Source organism: Ochotona princeps, chromosome 7, assembly GCF_030435755.1.
Source record: "Ochotona princeps isolate mOchPri1 chromosome 7, mOchPri1.hap1, whole genome shotgun sequence".
NCBI lineage: Eukaryota > Metazoa > Chordata > Mammalia > Lagomorpha > Ochotonidae > Ochotona > Ochotona princeps.
The window spans coordinates 8,378,300-8,395,388 of record NC_080838.1 but is presented as its reverse complement, the minus strand read 5'-3'; the positions used below and the strand labels follow the sequence as shown (position 1 = coordinate 8,395,388).

Below are 17,089 nucleotides of genomic sequence, written 5' to 3'. Positions count from 1 at the left end.
TAAACCACAGGCTCGCCTTCTACCGGTACTCAGAAGAGGATGAAATAATACCAGGCGGGGAAGAGGAGTAGGAGTGATGGAGAAACTGAGTGCAAGGAAGAGGATACCTGGAGAGTGGATTAAGAAGTACCTAGAATGCTCTACTAGTGTGAGCAACACCAGAAGTTAAAAGATCAAACATGACTGCACAAACTCCAGGAAATCCATAACAGAATGAGAAGGGCAGCCAGATGATGAGTTTACACCAGAAAACAATGTTGCAGTAGAGTTCCCAGAAGCAGCACAGCAAAGTGGAAAAGAACCTGGGTAGTTTCAACAGATAAAATGAGTAAGTACATCAAGACCTAACGACTGTGCCTCACAACATTCATTGAATGCTACTATTTTCATAGGAGCTTTAAGAATTTAGGAAGACACTGGGATAGAGACAGACCAGACTAAGCAAGGCTACAACACCTGTGCGCTGCAAGTGGATTAGACCAGGGAAAAGCCAGGCTGGACTGATTATTCCTGCTGGTGCAAGCATAAATTAGAGTGGGTGAGGGATGTTTGGGCATAGCCGCAGAAGCTGGCACTGGAGACTAATTCTGTCAAGTCAAATCACAGAACCACATAAAGAGTGCATAAACCGGGACAGAGAGACCTGGGAGGGAAAAAGTGGGTTCCCCCTTCTTGGGTCACTATTCCCGTGGGAGGGCATGAAAACTAGGACGGGGGCTGGGATGGCTAGATAGAGAGGCACTCAACAACACCCGTGAGGGCTGGAAGGTTGAGTTGGTTAGATAGAACTAAGCTTTAATACCCACTGACAAGTACAAGAGCCAAATGGGATGGGGGACAGACTGGTCTTCTGCTACACATACTGGCAAACCAGGGTAGGGGGCGGGCCTGGTGGGGGTTATTGTGGGTCGCCCCAACTAGGCTGCAGCTCCCACTGGTTGATGTAACGGCCGAACCAGACTGGACTGCAACACCCATTGGTTCCAGTGCAACTCGGGACTGAAAACAGAACCAACCCAGCAATTGCAACCACCAGCTGATCGGGGTGATGGACTGTGCCGGGCCCTGTGCTTGCTAGAACATACAAGAAACTAGTCTGGGAATACCTCAAAGTTTCTTTGGAGATCTCCCCAGTCGAACTGCTGGACTCAGAACTCTAATCAAGAAAAGACAGAAGACAGAGCAGATCAATCATTCATCTCAGCTATATGTTGGCAGCGATATATGGGGCAAACGGAGACTTCATGATGGACCATATCAATCAGTGGATGACCTCATCGAGCGAAACTGGCAGCGATTCATACCTGGAGAACTATTAACACCACTCGAGCACATATCTCAGAGCATGCCCCACATCCGGGACTCGGGGTGGGCGGGAAACCGGGTGGGGCTTCTCCCTCAATATCCTCCTTTACCTCAGATACATGATGGAAACAATATGGACACAATAGTATTACCCACTTCCCTATCCCCCTGAACCTTTTTTTTTCTTTTTCTTTTTCTAACTGTAATTAACTATGTAAAGATTGTCAACAACAATACAATAAAATAGATTTAAAAAATTAAAAAAAAAAAGAATTTAGGAAGACATTAGAATAAAATGATTGTATTTGACCCTTGTGGCACTGAAGGAATTACAAGTAAAAGCTAGACCTTCATTTCTCATGATATGTAGCAAAACAGTGTTGAAATGGATATTTATAATCTCAAGTAGGGTCGTGCACTAACATCTATTCCTACAGCAAGGTTTTCGATTCCCATTTTCACCGCTCTCATGATGCATTTTCATTTTTATAGCAAAAGTTTGTTAACTACAAGCTGATGGAAATTTATTTTCACCCTGTTGTGGACTTTGCTCACTGGTTCTGTATTTTAGGGGACATATAATGGACGTGTAGCAAGGACTGGTATGTTCAGATATGGAGACAAAATGCTGTATGTCTCTGTGCACACAGACCAAAGATGGACCCCCAGGGAAAGAACTGGAAATACCCTAACAGTAAGCTGATGGACTCTGACAATGTCCATGCCTGTGTTGTTGGGAAACACTTCAACAGCCGCATGACGGACTTGTGAGTGTTCGTGAAGGACATCCACTGTAAAACTAGAGGGGAAATCAATGGTGGGGGTCCGGGGGGAGGACACCGGGGAAGGGCACGGGCAGCCCCAGAGCCTGTGGAACTATATCATAAAACAAAATAAAATAGTTCTAAATGTAAAACAAAATGAAAATGTAAAGCCTCGTTAGGTGGCGTGAGACAAAACCTCAATAAATGTTAGTTGGTGCTATTGCTGTTTTACCATTATTACTCAAGAAATATAAGAATGTCATCAAATAATATTAAAAATTATGTGACTATGCACATGTACTTTTTTTTTTTAAAGGAAAACAGTATTCGTCAGATTCTCAAAGATCCTGGGACTCAAAGAATGTGCAAATCAACTGCATTAAATAACAGCTCTTAAGCTAAACCATTCGGATCTCTAAAAATTTCCCTATTCCTTACTCGTATTGACTCATTGGGAAAAAAACATTACATTGCAACATTACATAATTAAATGTAGAACGGTCTTTTGCATTACATTTTTTGTGAAATTCTAGGAGTCAGTCATGCCTCATTCATAAGAGAAGAGAGATACCTATTTATGGCAAAAACGTTAAACTATAGGGAAAAAATAATTAATTTAGCCTTGTATTCAGAAGTATCCTACTGAAAAAAATCAAACAATGTCCAGATCAGTTTATTACCTTCTCATATTATATGATTTTCTAAGCACCATTTATCATTCTGGCTATCAGTTAACTATTATTTCCCCCAGAACTTCTATTTATATTTGAAACCACCCTCTTTCAAAGCTTTAAAAATAATCAATGATATTTAAAATCACCATAAACATTTAGATGCAGATTTAAAAAAAAAGATTTAGTTGACTGCCATTTCAAGTTATTGTCACTAATTTTAAAATGCCTGATTTTCACACATTAGTTTCTGGACACACCTGATTTACTAGATGTACACCAGTAAAGAAAGGAACTGCCTCTCCAGCTCCTTTCTTTGTTGCAGAACCATTTTGGAAAGCCTTTAAGCCTATTTTACCTGCTGTCCCTGAGGACTAAGCAAGGCAAAAGGAAAGAACGAAGAAATAAAATCATTGGAAGACAAATTATATGAATTAAAAACAGAATCAATGCTCCTTTTGTATGGTTCTGCAGCATATTAAGTACTCACTTTATTTGCTCCTATTTTTATTACTCTCCAAATGAGAACCCGCCCCCAATCAATAGTTACAGAATCACGTTTCTTGAATATAATGCTAAAACCAATTAGGATCGATTTCACTAGTGCCTGAAAAAAAAAAATGGCCTCATGCAGAGATCCAAGTAGGTAGAATCCAGTATTGATTCTGGCTCTTATTGTTACAGTTGGTTTCTGAAACCTTCTCTAGGACAGCTATCAAGACACACCACATTTATTTGCAAGCATATAAAAAAGAAGTCCCCAAATAAAAGAAGGTTAAGAAAAAAAATCCATACCAGTGGAGCTGTGCAATGACAATGATACACTATCAGCTTACTCAGAGAAGTTACAGTGGGAATACACACATTGAATTATACATTACGCGAAAGCGCTGATTTATTGTGGTAATAACATCCACCTCATTAAAAGATTCTGCTTTGCTGCAGTTGGAAGGCTACATATTGTTTACTGCTATAAATTAATGGCAGTGCAAAGACGACTGTGGAACCGTCCTAACAATAGATCTGTAATGACAGTGCTGTATATCACAGCTTCCTCAGCAGCTTCATAATAAAATGGAGACAATGTATTGAGCTAATACATTCTACCAGGCTGGCCCATATTTTTCTGACAACTGCTTTAAAAGATGAGCTGAATCCAACTAGGTTATAATGTTGCAAAACATTTAACTAAGCTAGAGTCAGCCATACACCAAAGTGCACCCTAGCAGTTTTTAAACATTGTCTAAATCAGCATTTCAGAATGTTTATTCATCTCTGTAGAAGGTTGAGAAGTAAATGCTGATGGTCCCTCTTCCTTATGCAGTCTATTAGGAGTAACAATTGCAAGACAATTCAGAAAGATGCCTAGCTCTACCATCCTATACACAGTTCTTCGTACAATTTAACAAGCTTGCCAAAACTATTTTTTAAAAATCAGCAAAATTTTAAAGGCAGATAATCAAAAACACTGGTCACTAAAAATTGCCATAATGTCTTAGCAAAAAAAATCAATACGAATAGGTATTGATTAGACAGTATAAAAGTAGTATAATTCAAGTTCAAAGCCTGGAAAACATAAATTTACCCAAGAAATAAAAAAATAATTTTAAATACTACAAAAAAGCTAACCTATAGAATTATATGAGATTTTTTAATCATACAAAATAAAAAGCAAATCTCAATAGTGCGAGAAAGAGGTTCACATAATGCAGAATAAACCAGAATAAGTTACAACGTAAAGAGTGTCACAATTAGCAACAATGGCACTATGTGAAAAGTGGAAATAAGAATCTGAATTAAACTAAAAAAAGAGAAACAAAACAAAACAAAACCCTGTTGAAAATGAAATGAATACTCCTCCTCCAAAAACTGTGATATTCAGAACATTCTTAGAAATTCACAAATAGCAAAGAGGACACCTACCATGGAGGGACAAGTATTTTGTTTATGAAATAGTACTGCTACCTTTTAAAGCAAGGTGGACTAAAGAAAACAAGTGAAATGAGTTCCTAAGAGTATTACAATAAAAATGCACTTTAATTACCTTCTTTGAGAACGAATTTATCAATTAATAAAAATATTACAGGTGTAAAGGGTCCAGGTCAGTTCTTAATACCAAGTAGATTATTAGAATAATAATTAATATTTCTCAGGCTATTTGATTAGGATAAAAGATGAAATTAATGAAGTCTATTAATGAAGAACAATAAACTTCACAACCTCCTAATGTAAAAACAGGAAACAAAAACATGGTGCTGTACATTATCTGAAGCAGTAGTTTCAGTCAGCTCAATTTCCCTACCTCAAGAACATAATGAGAAACAAAATTACTATTTAAAAAAAAATAATCTAGAAGCCTACAAATTTTACTATGGAACAATCATCTTCCACTACATTATTTAAGTAGTTCTAGGGGCCGGTACAGAGAGTTAAGATACCACCTGTAATGCCAGCACACCCTACGGACACTGGCTTGAGTCGTGGCTCCTTTATTTTCTCTCATCTAGCGCCCTGCTAACCCACCTGGAGGAGAGCAGAGACTGGACCAAATGTTTGGGCTCCTGCCACCCACGGGGCAGAACCTGATGGGTTCTAAGTTCTTGGCTTTAGCCTGGCCATGTCGGCCATTTGGGGAGAGAACCAGGAGATAGAAGATTCTCTCTCTCTCTCTCATTTCCATTCTCTTTGTGACTCTGCCTTTCAAATAAACAAGTGTTTAAGTTCTAGATTTCAAAATTCCTTTAAAAAGCAAAACAGACTCCCCTCTGATAACAAAAGTGAGCTGGGTCTGTTTTTTCCTTTTTAGTCTTAAATTTTAAAAAGTGTTATCGGAAGTTATCTAATAAAGATAACCTACGTCTAGATTTTATAGCTGTAACATAAGACAGATTGTGCATTCTCGCAACAAGCACGTGAGGTGCACATCCCTCTTCTATGCATTGGGGAGGCACACACAGACACAGACACAGGGAAGGACAGGAGGGACAGAGCTGCCATTCGAGGCTTTACTCTGCAAACACCCACATGAGCAGAGGCTGGGCCAGGCCAAAGCCAGAAGCTGGGAACTCAACCTGGCTCTCTCACACGAATACAAGGAACCCAATGACCTGTCACCCTCTGTCTCTCAGGGTGCACGTTAGCAAAAAGCTGGATTCCGGAGTGAAGCCAGGATTGTAACCCAGGTACACAGATATGGGAACTGGGTACCCCAAGCAGCGTCATAACTGCTAGAACACCCACTCCACTCACATTTTAATAATGAAGAGATGAAATGTCTTAAATAACCAAGTTCAAAATCAATTTAAATCTTGAAGACTCAAATTGGCTGTTTAAAATTCTTTCTTCGGGACATTTTCGCTGTAAAAAATGATTGTATTACAAGTTGGTTATCCTAATTCCGATACAATCCTATAATTTTCATTTTTCAAATGTGGCTTTTATTTAATACATTGATTTATAATGCTAAATTGTGATAAATGCTTATATGAGCTCCTTGTGACAACATACAGGCTCAAGTACAGCTGCTAGTCATGTCATTATCAACATCAGAATTCCTTCCTTTCTTATGAAAGTTCTTATGAATTGTTACCATTTGTGTCCACCCTTCTGGAATTGAAGCTTAAACTCCCGAACTGGCTGATAGTCATGAAAGGTAAGGCAGCTGCAGGAAATAGCAAGGAGTCTTTGAGATTCTACAAAGCAAAGAATTTGCTGAAGTTAAACTTCTCTTTAAAAGTCTCAAAGTTTTTCTTATCTTGCTGTAAAGGCTTGCTTTGCAAAATCATTAAACCCCAACATAGGAGAATCAGAGGAGAGGGAGGATTTTGAAGAGAAAGGGGGAGGGGGAGACAATCCTGGTACAAAAGATGCTAAAGGACAGGCATGTGGAGGAGTCAGCAGTGAAGAGGCACAAGATGCCAGGCCCAGGCAGGGACAACACCTGACAGATGCAGAGGCTGAGTCTGAAAGTAGCCCTTCTTCAGAACATTTTTTTTTTTTTACTACCTGGCTTCGGATCAGCTCAGCTCCAGCCGTTGTGGCCACTTGGGGAGTGAATCAACGGATGGAAGATCTTCCTCTCTGTCTCTCCTCCTCTGTGTATATCCGCCTTTCCAATAAAAATAAATAAATCTTTTTTTTTTTAAAAAAAAGACAGCATGGCTCCTGCAACTGTACTCAGACTCAAAGCCATCCGTGATGATCAGGTGCACAGAGCACGATTAGGACATGAGACGCATCCTCATCCGAGAACACAGACAAAGCCTGACTCACTAGGGGGAAGAGGCTGTGTGCAAGGAAACCTTACCCTTGATCTTATCTCCCCATCCAACAAGGGGAGGCATACAGCCTGAGACACGGGCACTGAAGAGTGAAGGGAAAAGGCCCCACAGGAATGGGCAACAAGATGATTAAGCTCGATGTTCCTCTGTAGGTCTACATTGTAAAAATGTCACAGTGAAGAATTGAACATTGTTAATTAGCTGTAAGGTATCTGATTTACATGAATAAATCACATTAAAAAAAAAACCCACCACTTTGAATTCAGAAGATGGAGTTCAGGAGATGGGAATTCAGGAAATGTTACATCATAAAAAAATGGCCATTCTCAATCAGGGCATAAGAATGAGATTTGGGGAAAATCCAGGGAAAAAAACCATGGCAAATAGATTGTTCTATATGATACTAACATGATACGAGGCACAAGTCATACAATCATCTTCACAACTCCTTAACGCTACAGATCTGCAAGCTTTCTCAATTTATAGAGGAAGTCTCCAAGAAGTGAAGTGATTAGCAACAGTTGATCAGTTAGCTATAGCAGCAGCAAGTGTCAAATCCACCCTTGACTCAAATTAATATGGAAACTGAAGAATCATTTGGATTGGTGGGTTGATAAAACAAACACTGGGTTTGAATTGGCAAGGCCTTTAGAGGCCTCCATCAGAGCTTTGGATTAATCCCCTTTAAAAAACTTATTATTCATTTTTATGTCTACCTAATGTCTCTCTATGCATCACTTTAGAAGGTAGCTATAGAAATGGAAAGGAAGGGCTCAGTTTGGATTGGGAGTAAGGGCCACTATACTTTTCTTTAAAGATTTATTTTATTTTTATCACAAAGTCAGATATACAGAGGAGGAGGAGAGACTGAGAGGAGGAGAGACAGAGAGGAAGATCTTCCGTCCGATGATTCACTCCCCAAGTGAGCCGCAATGACTAGTGCTGAGCCGATCCGAAGCCAGGAGCCTGGAACCTCTTCTGGGTCTCCCACACAGGTGCAGGGTCCCAAGGCTTTGGACCATCCTCAACTGCTTTCTCAGGCCACAAGCAAGGAGCTGGATGGGAAGTGGAGCTGCCGGGATTAGAACCGGCTCATATGGGATCCCGGCATATTCAAGGCAAGGACCATGCCGGCCCCAAAAATTAAAAAAAAAAAAAAAAAAAAAAAAAAAAAAAACAGAAAGAAAAAATATTGTTGTGGGGGAAATATGCTTGACAAGAATAGTTTTTTCATCAAAAGGGGAGAGAACAAAAATTGAGTATTTTCACTTCATGAATTCCTTCTTAACTTTCATTTTTATATCCTCACATCTCTGAAGGCTTTAGTTCTCTGTGTTTTTGAAGCTGTTTAAAGAACCAAGTGAATTTTATTCTGGCTGCCTTCACCACCCGCCTTCCTCCCCCACCATTAAATGAGGAAAATAAACAAATCGCCCCGTCATTTAAGCAGCTTCGTCACCGTTGGGGGGTTGGAGGAGCTCTTTTATCTCAATGACAACTGGAACAAGCAGCCTGATCAGCATTTTTACACAGCCTTGCCTTGTAGGGCATGTTTTGTGCTACACTATATATGGCTGCAACGGTTTGGCACTTATTTTCACATGCTCTAGACTTTATTTAATATTGTCAAGGAAAAAATTCCATCAGCACACTACTGTGGCTTTTAGAGTTAACAAATAGGCACTTTTGTTCTCAACTATCAGAGTGCTTTCTGCTCCCTTGAAAATACACTTACAAGTGGTGCTAACCATATAACTACTGTACCCTTTCCATGTAATGAACACATCTTGGGAAGAAGAAAGTATTCCATTTTACTTATGTGCCTATGCAGAATCTAAATCACGTCACATGCTCACGCTGGCAGAGTTGGCCGCGATGCTTTCAGAACGCTGCTACTCAGTGGCAGTTGGCATTAAGCAGTTTTTATTACAGGAAGTCACAAAAGTTGAAGAAATCAGTCCAATAACCCAAAGTCAGGGTAGAGGTACATACCTAGAATAACCCAAGAAAATGCCCTAAAAGTCCAAGGATAATTAAAGAAAATTCGAGGATAGTCATGAAAATGATTAACACTGAAGAGGCGTGGTGTACATGTGACAAAATCTATCCATTTGTAGATATATTCACCTACCACTTAAAGGACCAGCTGATGCCATTAAAATTACATAGCTCAGATACATGTTTGTACAAAGGGCTATTAGTAAAATAGATAATAATGTTTCCCTAACATGCATCAGCCAGATATATAAAACGAAAAATTACTTGAGGAGTATTCAGCCTTTAAAATTCACTATTTGCTTTGAAAGACATGAGAATATAACAAGTGTTTCAAATGAGGGAAACTATATTTGTTCTGTTTAATTCAACCCTGAGTAGAGAAACTGTTTATCGTTCCACTTAAATCTGGACTAACAGACTCCAAATATTTCAACAACTTACAGTAAAGTGTAAAAATGATCACAGTTCTAAAAAAGAGGAATTTCCAGATATGCAAATATAAATACAGTTATCATAGCCTGATTTGGATTGACCAACTGCTTTTTGCAAATAACCAAATCAATATGAATATGAGACAGAAGGTATGGCAAGCCAAAGTGTCAATATGTACACAAGAATCTGAATGGCAAAACATTTGAAAACTATCAAGGACTCTCAAATATCAAACAAAAGATCAAAGTATGGTTGTACAAATGTAACTGGAGGCAGGTGGTAGCTTCCGGGAGGAAGAGGAAATCAGTTTAGTGAGATAATCTCTAATATTCGGTAGCTGCAACAGGAGAGATTCTAACTCTCAAGGCTCAAGAAAAGCTGTGGATCTTAAAGCTAGTTAAGTCTAGGTAACACTTCTGAAGCTAATTTCTAGCAATGTTGACACTTGACAGGCAGTCGACCGAGGGTTTACAGCTATGACACTGCAAGAAAAAGCCCACTTCCTGGCAAGCAAGGGTCAGAGATTCTCAAATTCTACAAAACTCCCCAAGCTGTCATGTTTTATGAAGTAAGTGCCCAGCACCTGTAAAGCTCCAGCACTGTCTTGAGGGTGGTTCTGACAATGGATACACGCAATACTCTAAGTGGAACAAGTTAAAGAACTGACTCTGCCAACAGGGAGATGGGCCAGAAAATAAATGTTCATTCAATTGGTAAGTATTATTTAAAAATTTACCTTGTTTTTCCTGTGCCAACTGAGATGGTTCTCAGCCCATAAAACTCCTACGGTTTACCCTCTTTTAAACTAACACTTAATTGCACCTTACAACCGCATATCAGACCTACTTGGTAAAGTGGTAGGACAGCGCTAGTCACTATTATGAGGCACTAGACATAAGCCAGGGAAGCTCAGATTTTGGCCACTACATGTAGCAACTGCCCATGGTTTGGGGCTGGTTCTAGAACATAAGGCAAAAAAAAAAAAAAAAAAAACCCTAAGAGGAAGTACGGGTCAGGAGCGGTGGCAGGGTGGACTAAGCTGAAGCTTTTGGTACTCTCCTCCCATACTAGAGAGCCAGTCTCAGTGTCAGCACTTCGCTTCCAGGCTCCCAGATACAGTGCCCTGGAAGTGGGAGATGATGGTTCATGTAGCTTAGTCCCTGATACCCAAGTGAGAGACTCAGGTGGAATTCTTGGCTCCAGATTTGGGCCTGGCACAGTCCTGGCTGATGTGGCCATTTTGGAAGCAGCATGAACCTTTGAAAATATAAAATAGAATTCAGTCTCCATTGTTCTCCTATTGCAGAAAAAGCAGAATCATAGTCTAAAAGGAGGAGGATATAGGAAGACAAACTACAAATAACTAATGTGATGAAGGAAAATCCAGAAGAAAACAGATCTAAACTGACCATACAGAAAATCACATTCAATGTAAGTGGTCTCGGCCCAGCATGACAGCCTAGGGGCTTAAGTCTCTGCCTTGCACAAGCCAGGATCTCATAGGGGTGCTGGGTCTAGTCCCAGCTGCTCCACTTCCCATCCAGCTCCCTGCTTGTGGCCTAGGAAAGCAGTGGAGGATGGTCCCAAACCTTGGGACCCTGCACCCGCGTGGGAGACCCAGAAGAAGTTCCTGGCTCTTGGCTTCAGGTCAGCTCAGCTCCAGCTTTTGCAGCAATTTGGGGAGTGAACCAGTGGACAGAAAAGCTTACTCTCAGTCTCTTCTCTCTGTAAATCTGACTTTCCAAGAAAAATAAAATAAATCTTTTTTAAAAAATGTATTTTCAACATCCCACTGAATATACAGAATTGGGGTGGGTTTTGGCATGTATCATACATTGGAGTACGTGGTCTGAATCCCAGCTCCTCCAGCTCTGACTGAGCTTCCTGATAATGGACATGCTGGAATGTAGCAGGTGATAGCCTAGTGGACGGGTCGCTGCCACCTCCATGTGGAAGCCCTAGGTTGACCGGGCTCCTTGGGTGCGGCCAGGCTGAACCCTAGCTATTGTAAGCATCTGGGGTATCAACCAGAAGATGGAAGATCTCTCTCTCTCTACCACCCATAAAATGAAAAATAAATATACATATTTTTAAAATTTGGGGATGAGCATTATAATAAGGTGGGTTAGGTTGTCATTTGGCATGAACACATCTCATATTGCAGTACCAGATAACGTTGCAGCTGCCTCCAATCCAGACCTGTACCAATGTACCTGAGAAAGTATCAATGGTAGCACCAAGTTTTCAAATTACTGCCACTCACATGAGAGACCCGGCTGAAGTTCTGGGATGCCAGCTTCAGCCTAGCCAGCCTTTGCTGTTGCAGGCTTTTGGAGAGTGAACCAGCACACAGAAAAACCTCTCCATCACCTCTAACATTGCTTTTGTTTTCTTGCTAACTAAAAGTTTGTTTATCTGAGGGAATTACACAGAAAAAAAAAGGCAGACATGGTGTGTGTGTGTGTGTGTGTGTGTGTATGAGAGAGAGAGAATATGACTACGTTCCATCTGCTAGTTCATTCCCCAAATGACCATGATGTCCAGGTGTCAGCTAGACAGAAGCTAGGGGGCAAGAGCCTCCCCCAGTCTCCCATGTGGGTTAAGTGGACAGAAGTCTGAAATGCAGGGCTTTGGCAGAGCCTAGAAAAGGAAAGATCTTTCTCTGCTAAACCCTTCATTTCAGACTTCTAATCCAGAGCAAGTGTTTAAAATAAATAAAACAGGAGCAAGTCCCCACTGCTTAGGAAGTTGCCATCCAATATCAAAGTGACTGGATTTAATTCTCATCTCTGCTCTTGATTCCAGCTTTTTGCTCAGACGTACCCGGGAAGGTGGCAAGTGATGGCCCAAGAAGTTGGGTCCTTGTCACCTACATGAGAGACCCAAGATGAGTTTCTGGCTCCTAACTTTGCTTTTGTCCAAATCTGGCTATTGCAGGCATTTTGGAAATGAACAGTGCCTGGGAGATCTTCCTGTATCTGTCAGTCTGTCTGTCTTTCGAAAAATAATAAAATTCAGTAAACTAAAAAACAAAGAAAGTAAATGTTACTAAAGCTCCTGGCTCCTCTGGCTGAGCCCAGACACTGCAGCCATCTGAGGAGAGAATGGGTGGATAGAAGACTTCCCTGTGGCTCCTCTTTTTTAGTAAATAAAGAAGGCTTTTAAAAAACAACAATTTGTTTGACTTTAAATCAGTGTTTTGAGATACATTCACAGAAACACAAGATCATCTCAAATCAATAGTTTTGACCTTAAGAGAAATTAAACCCGAATCAAAGAGAAAGGAAAAGGGTGAGAAAACCAAAGATTACAAAAACTACAAGACAGAAAACAGTAAAACCTCCAGCCACCTCAGTCCAGAAGTATACAAAATAACAAGAAATAAATTACCAATATCAAGAATGAAGGAAGGCACAGCACAGATAAGACAAATGCTGTGTAATCTGAGGCCAGCCAAAACTTACACACAAAATAACAACAAAAACAACAATAAAACAACCCAAAACCAGGTAGCTGGGACAACCCTATATTTAGTAAGGAGACTGAATTAAAACTTTTAAAAGATGTGACAACAACAACAACAACAATTCAATTCTTCCCATAAACGAAGCTCCTTGCCTATATGGCTTCACTGAAAAGCTTTAAGGGTCAAATGATAATAATTCCTTTAGTTTAAAGATTTATTTTTTTTATTGGAAAGTTGGATATATATATAGAGAGAGAGAGAGGAGAAGAGACAGAAGATTTTCCATCTGATGATTCAGTCCCCAAGTGGCTGCAATGGCCAGAGGTGAGCCGATTCAAAGTCAGAAGCCCTTTCTGGGTCTCCCACACAGGTGCAGGGTCCCAAGGCTTTGAGCCGTCCTGGACTGCTTTCTCAGGCCAGAAGCAGGGAGCTGGATAGAAACGAGATCACCGGGACTAGAACCAGAGCCCATATGAGACACCTGTGTATGCAAGGCGAGGACTTCGGTCACTAGGCTACCACACCGGGCTGGAAATAATAATATTTCTATGTCGTTTTTTTTCTAGGAAATTATTAGGAAACAAGTCCAAAACTCATTTTTGTGACCACTGTTCTGGTACAGCGGGTTAAACTTTAGCCTGCAATGGCAGCATCCCATATGGGCATCAGTTTGTGTATGGGGTGATGTAGCACACAAACTCAACTCCCTGCTAATGGCCTGAAAAAGGCAGAGCAAGACGGTCCATGTATTTGGCCCCTGCCACCCAAGGGGGTGACTCAAATGAGGCTCATCATTTCAGCCAGCTCCAACCGTGGCCACTGCACCCAAGTAAGAAGTAAACCAGTAGATAGGAGATCTCTCTCTCTCTCTTTCTATGTGTCTGGGGGTGTGCTTTCTCCCTCTTTCTATAATACTTCAAATAAAAAATACATCTTAAAAACCCTCATTTTGTCATGTAAGCATTACTCTGATGCTGAATCTAGAGTCATAGAATAACATCCTTGATGAACAGATTCAAAATTCTTCAGATCTGAAAAAGCAATCCGGGCATTCATTGAAGGCTAGTGGCTGATCTAAGGAATAAAACACTCTGGAATCAATCAGCATAACTCAATGTACTAATAGATTTTAAAGGAAAAATGATACAATCATCTTCAGAAAAAGTGTTTGAAATTCAATGCTTAATTATAATGAAAACTCTCCACTGGGAATAGAAAGGAGCTTACTCAACCTAGTGAAGAGCATCTACCAAAAACACGTCTAAACATCCTATGTAACACTGAAACGCTGAATATTTTTTAAAGATGAAAGGCAAGACAGTCTCAGCACTTAGACATGTTAATGCAGCGCAGTTAGTCTTCATCCCTTGATCTTCTTTTCGTTTCTCCCAAGATTTATTTATTTATTTGAAAGTCAGAATTAGAGAGAGTGAGAGAATCGTCCATCTGCTGGTTTGCTTCCCAGATGGCAACAACAGCCAGGGCTGCGCCAGGAACTTCATCTGGGTCTCTGACATGGGTAGCAGGAGGCCAACACGTGGGTCATCTGCTGCTGCTTCTGTCATGTGTGCAAGGAGGGAGCTGGACTGGAAGCGGAATAGCTGGGACACAAACCGGTATCCATATGGGATGGTCAGAGAGAGCAGCTTTACCCACCGCATCACAGCACAGGCCCTGCTTTTTTCCATTTTGTAGAAAGTATTGAAAGATTTACAAAGTAGGTTAATATCAACTGAGTTTAGCAAGGTTACAGAATAGAAGGTCAATACTCAGTGGGCTCTAGTCCTGGCTGTTCCACTTCCAATCCAAATCCCAGCTAGTATGTCTTGGAAAACAGCAGAGTTTGGCCCAAGTAGCAGCCTTGCATGCACGTACAACAACTGGAGAAAGCTCCTGACTGTGGGTTTGACTGGCCCAGTTCCAGCCATTGTGAACACCTGGGCAACGAACAAGTGCATGGCAATCTCTTTCTGTCCCTGTTTCTCCTTCTCTTTCTATAACTCTCTGTCTTTGACATAAAGAAATAACTCTTAAAAGATTAGGAATTATTCTATTTTTCTTTTTTTTTCTGGCATGAACAATGTTCATACAAATCTCCAGTCAATATTTAATAGTCCATTATTTGAACTGCATATATTTATTCAATACAAGCAAAATATAATGGAGGAAAACTCATATTATGAAAAAATTACACATGGATTCCAAAACATTATCACCCCAAATAAACTTTTTTTTTCTTAACAACAACTGCACCTGCTACTTCTGTAGTATTTTTAAAAGACTTGCTTACTTATTTGAAAGTCAGAGTTACAGAGAAGATAGATACGAAAGCAGATCTTCCATCTGCTGGTTCACTCCCTAGATGGTCATGGTTCACTCCCTAGATGGTCACTACGGCCATTGCTGGGCAGGGTCAAATCCAAGAGGTTCTTCCAGGTCTCCCACATGGGCAACAGGGCTCCAAGTACTTGGAAACACCTTCTGCTGCTTGTTCAAGGTCATTAACAGGGATCTGGAGCTGGAACAGAAGCAGAACAGCCAGGATACAACTAGTATCCTATGTGGGATGCCAGGGGGCAGGCAGAGGCTTTACCCACCACGCCACAATGCTGCTTCCAGTCAACTTATCTTTATCAACTATGAAAGGAATCCTTGGTAAATTTTTTTAAAAACCACAGGAAAGCTAAGAATGAGATTTTGACACCTATTGCTATATTTTAAAAGCTAAAACTACAATAGATTATTCAAATATATTTCCATTTCATTTAATATCAGAAAAAACAATTTAAAGCCAAAAGTATGGTATTACTAATTATTAAAATTTTAAAAATATGCAATGTGTTTTAAAGACAATTCTTATGTAAATTTTCAGGAGATATTCCCTTCTCTAAATCTACCTGTGTCTATACACCTAACACTAAACTAAGAAGACAGAAGCATGTGGGATTAAATTAGTAACGTTAGGTGAATAAAACAACTCATTTACAAACAACAATAATAAATAGTCATGACGTCACATCACTGTAACCTAACATGATTAGAGAATAAGTACTTAACTTTGAGAAGGATGACAGTAATATTAACCACAGTTCATTTCAGTTGCTCCAGTTTATCATTTTCTGACTAATGTCAGAAAACAATGTCACTGAAGGCTAGTTAAATTAAATGTAGGGTGAACCTCTCTACTAGAGTGATTCCAAAACCTCTCCTGGAAGGTAAATTCCAGCAGGAAATCTAGCCCGGAATACAGAATGTTAGGGGCTGAGTGGATATAGATTTAGAAACACGGTCATACAAAGTAACCGCAGATCCTCACGGCCTCCAGTGCCCTATGGTACCCGCAGCCATGAGCACACACTCAGACGGCATTTCTAGAAGTGTAAGAAAAGGAAAGTAAAAGTTTATTTTGACACAAACTTTTTGGAAGTGGCACAGTTTTTTCATAACATCCATTTCCCGTGAGTGTTTTCAAGACCCTAATAAGAATATGTATCAGCATTTACATATGTAAATTAATATAGATAAAAGATATCTCCATAATTTGCTGAACTTTGTATTAAATTCTGGGGAAACAGATCTATATCCATATTTTAAACTCATGAACCACACTGCGTGAATTTTTAAAAGTTACTGTACTCAAACATTTTCTTCAGGGTTATATAAAATCCACAGCCATTTGTTACACAGATGTCCTCAAATTAAATTCTTTGTAAACACCTCTACATTTACAAAAGGAAGCCCACTGACACAAGCCAATCTAAAACCAGAGTGCCTCTGGTCTAGCTCTCTAATCTTTACCTTTCTTGCAATTTGCCCCACATCATGTTGATATTCTTTTTAGAAGAGATCAGTACTCCTCTTTCATTAGTTTTATTACTGTTCATCATTTTCTTATCCCATTAATGCAACTTTTTTTCTCGCTGAGATTATTTATTCTGGGGCCTGGTGTGACAGCCTAGTAGCTAAATCCTCACCTTTGCATGCGCTGAGATCCCATATGGGCACCGGTTCATATCCCGACTGCTACACTTCCCATCCTGCTTGTGGCCTGGGAGAGGACGGCCGAAAACCTTGGGACCCTGCATCCACGGAGGAGAGCTGGAAGAAGCTGCTGGCTCCTGGCTTTGGATAGGCTCAGCTCTGGTCATAGCGGCCACTTGGGGACTAAACCAG

The 17,089-nt window shown here is 40.2% G+C and overlaps 1 protein-coding gene across 3 annotated transcripts in view; it reads right to left on the bottom strand.

Annotated features, from left to right (window-relative positions):
- LRBA (LPS responsive beige-like anchor protein) overlaps window positions 1-17,089 on the bottom strand; it is a 609,418-nt gene that overhangs the window by 145,781 nt on the left and 446,548 nt on the right. The gene's annotated exons all lie outside the window — the stretch shown is intronic.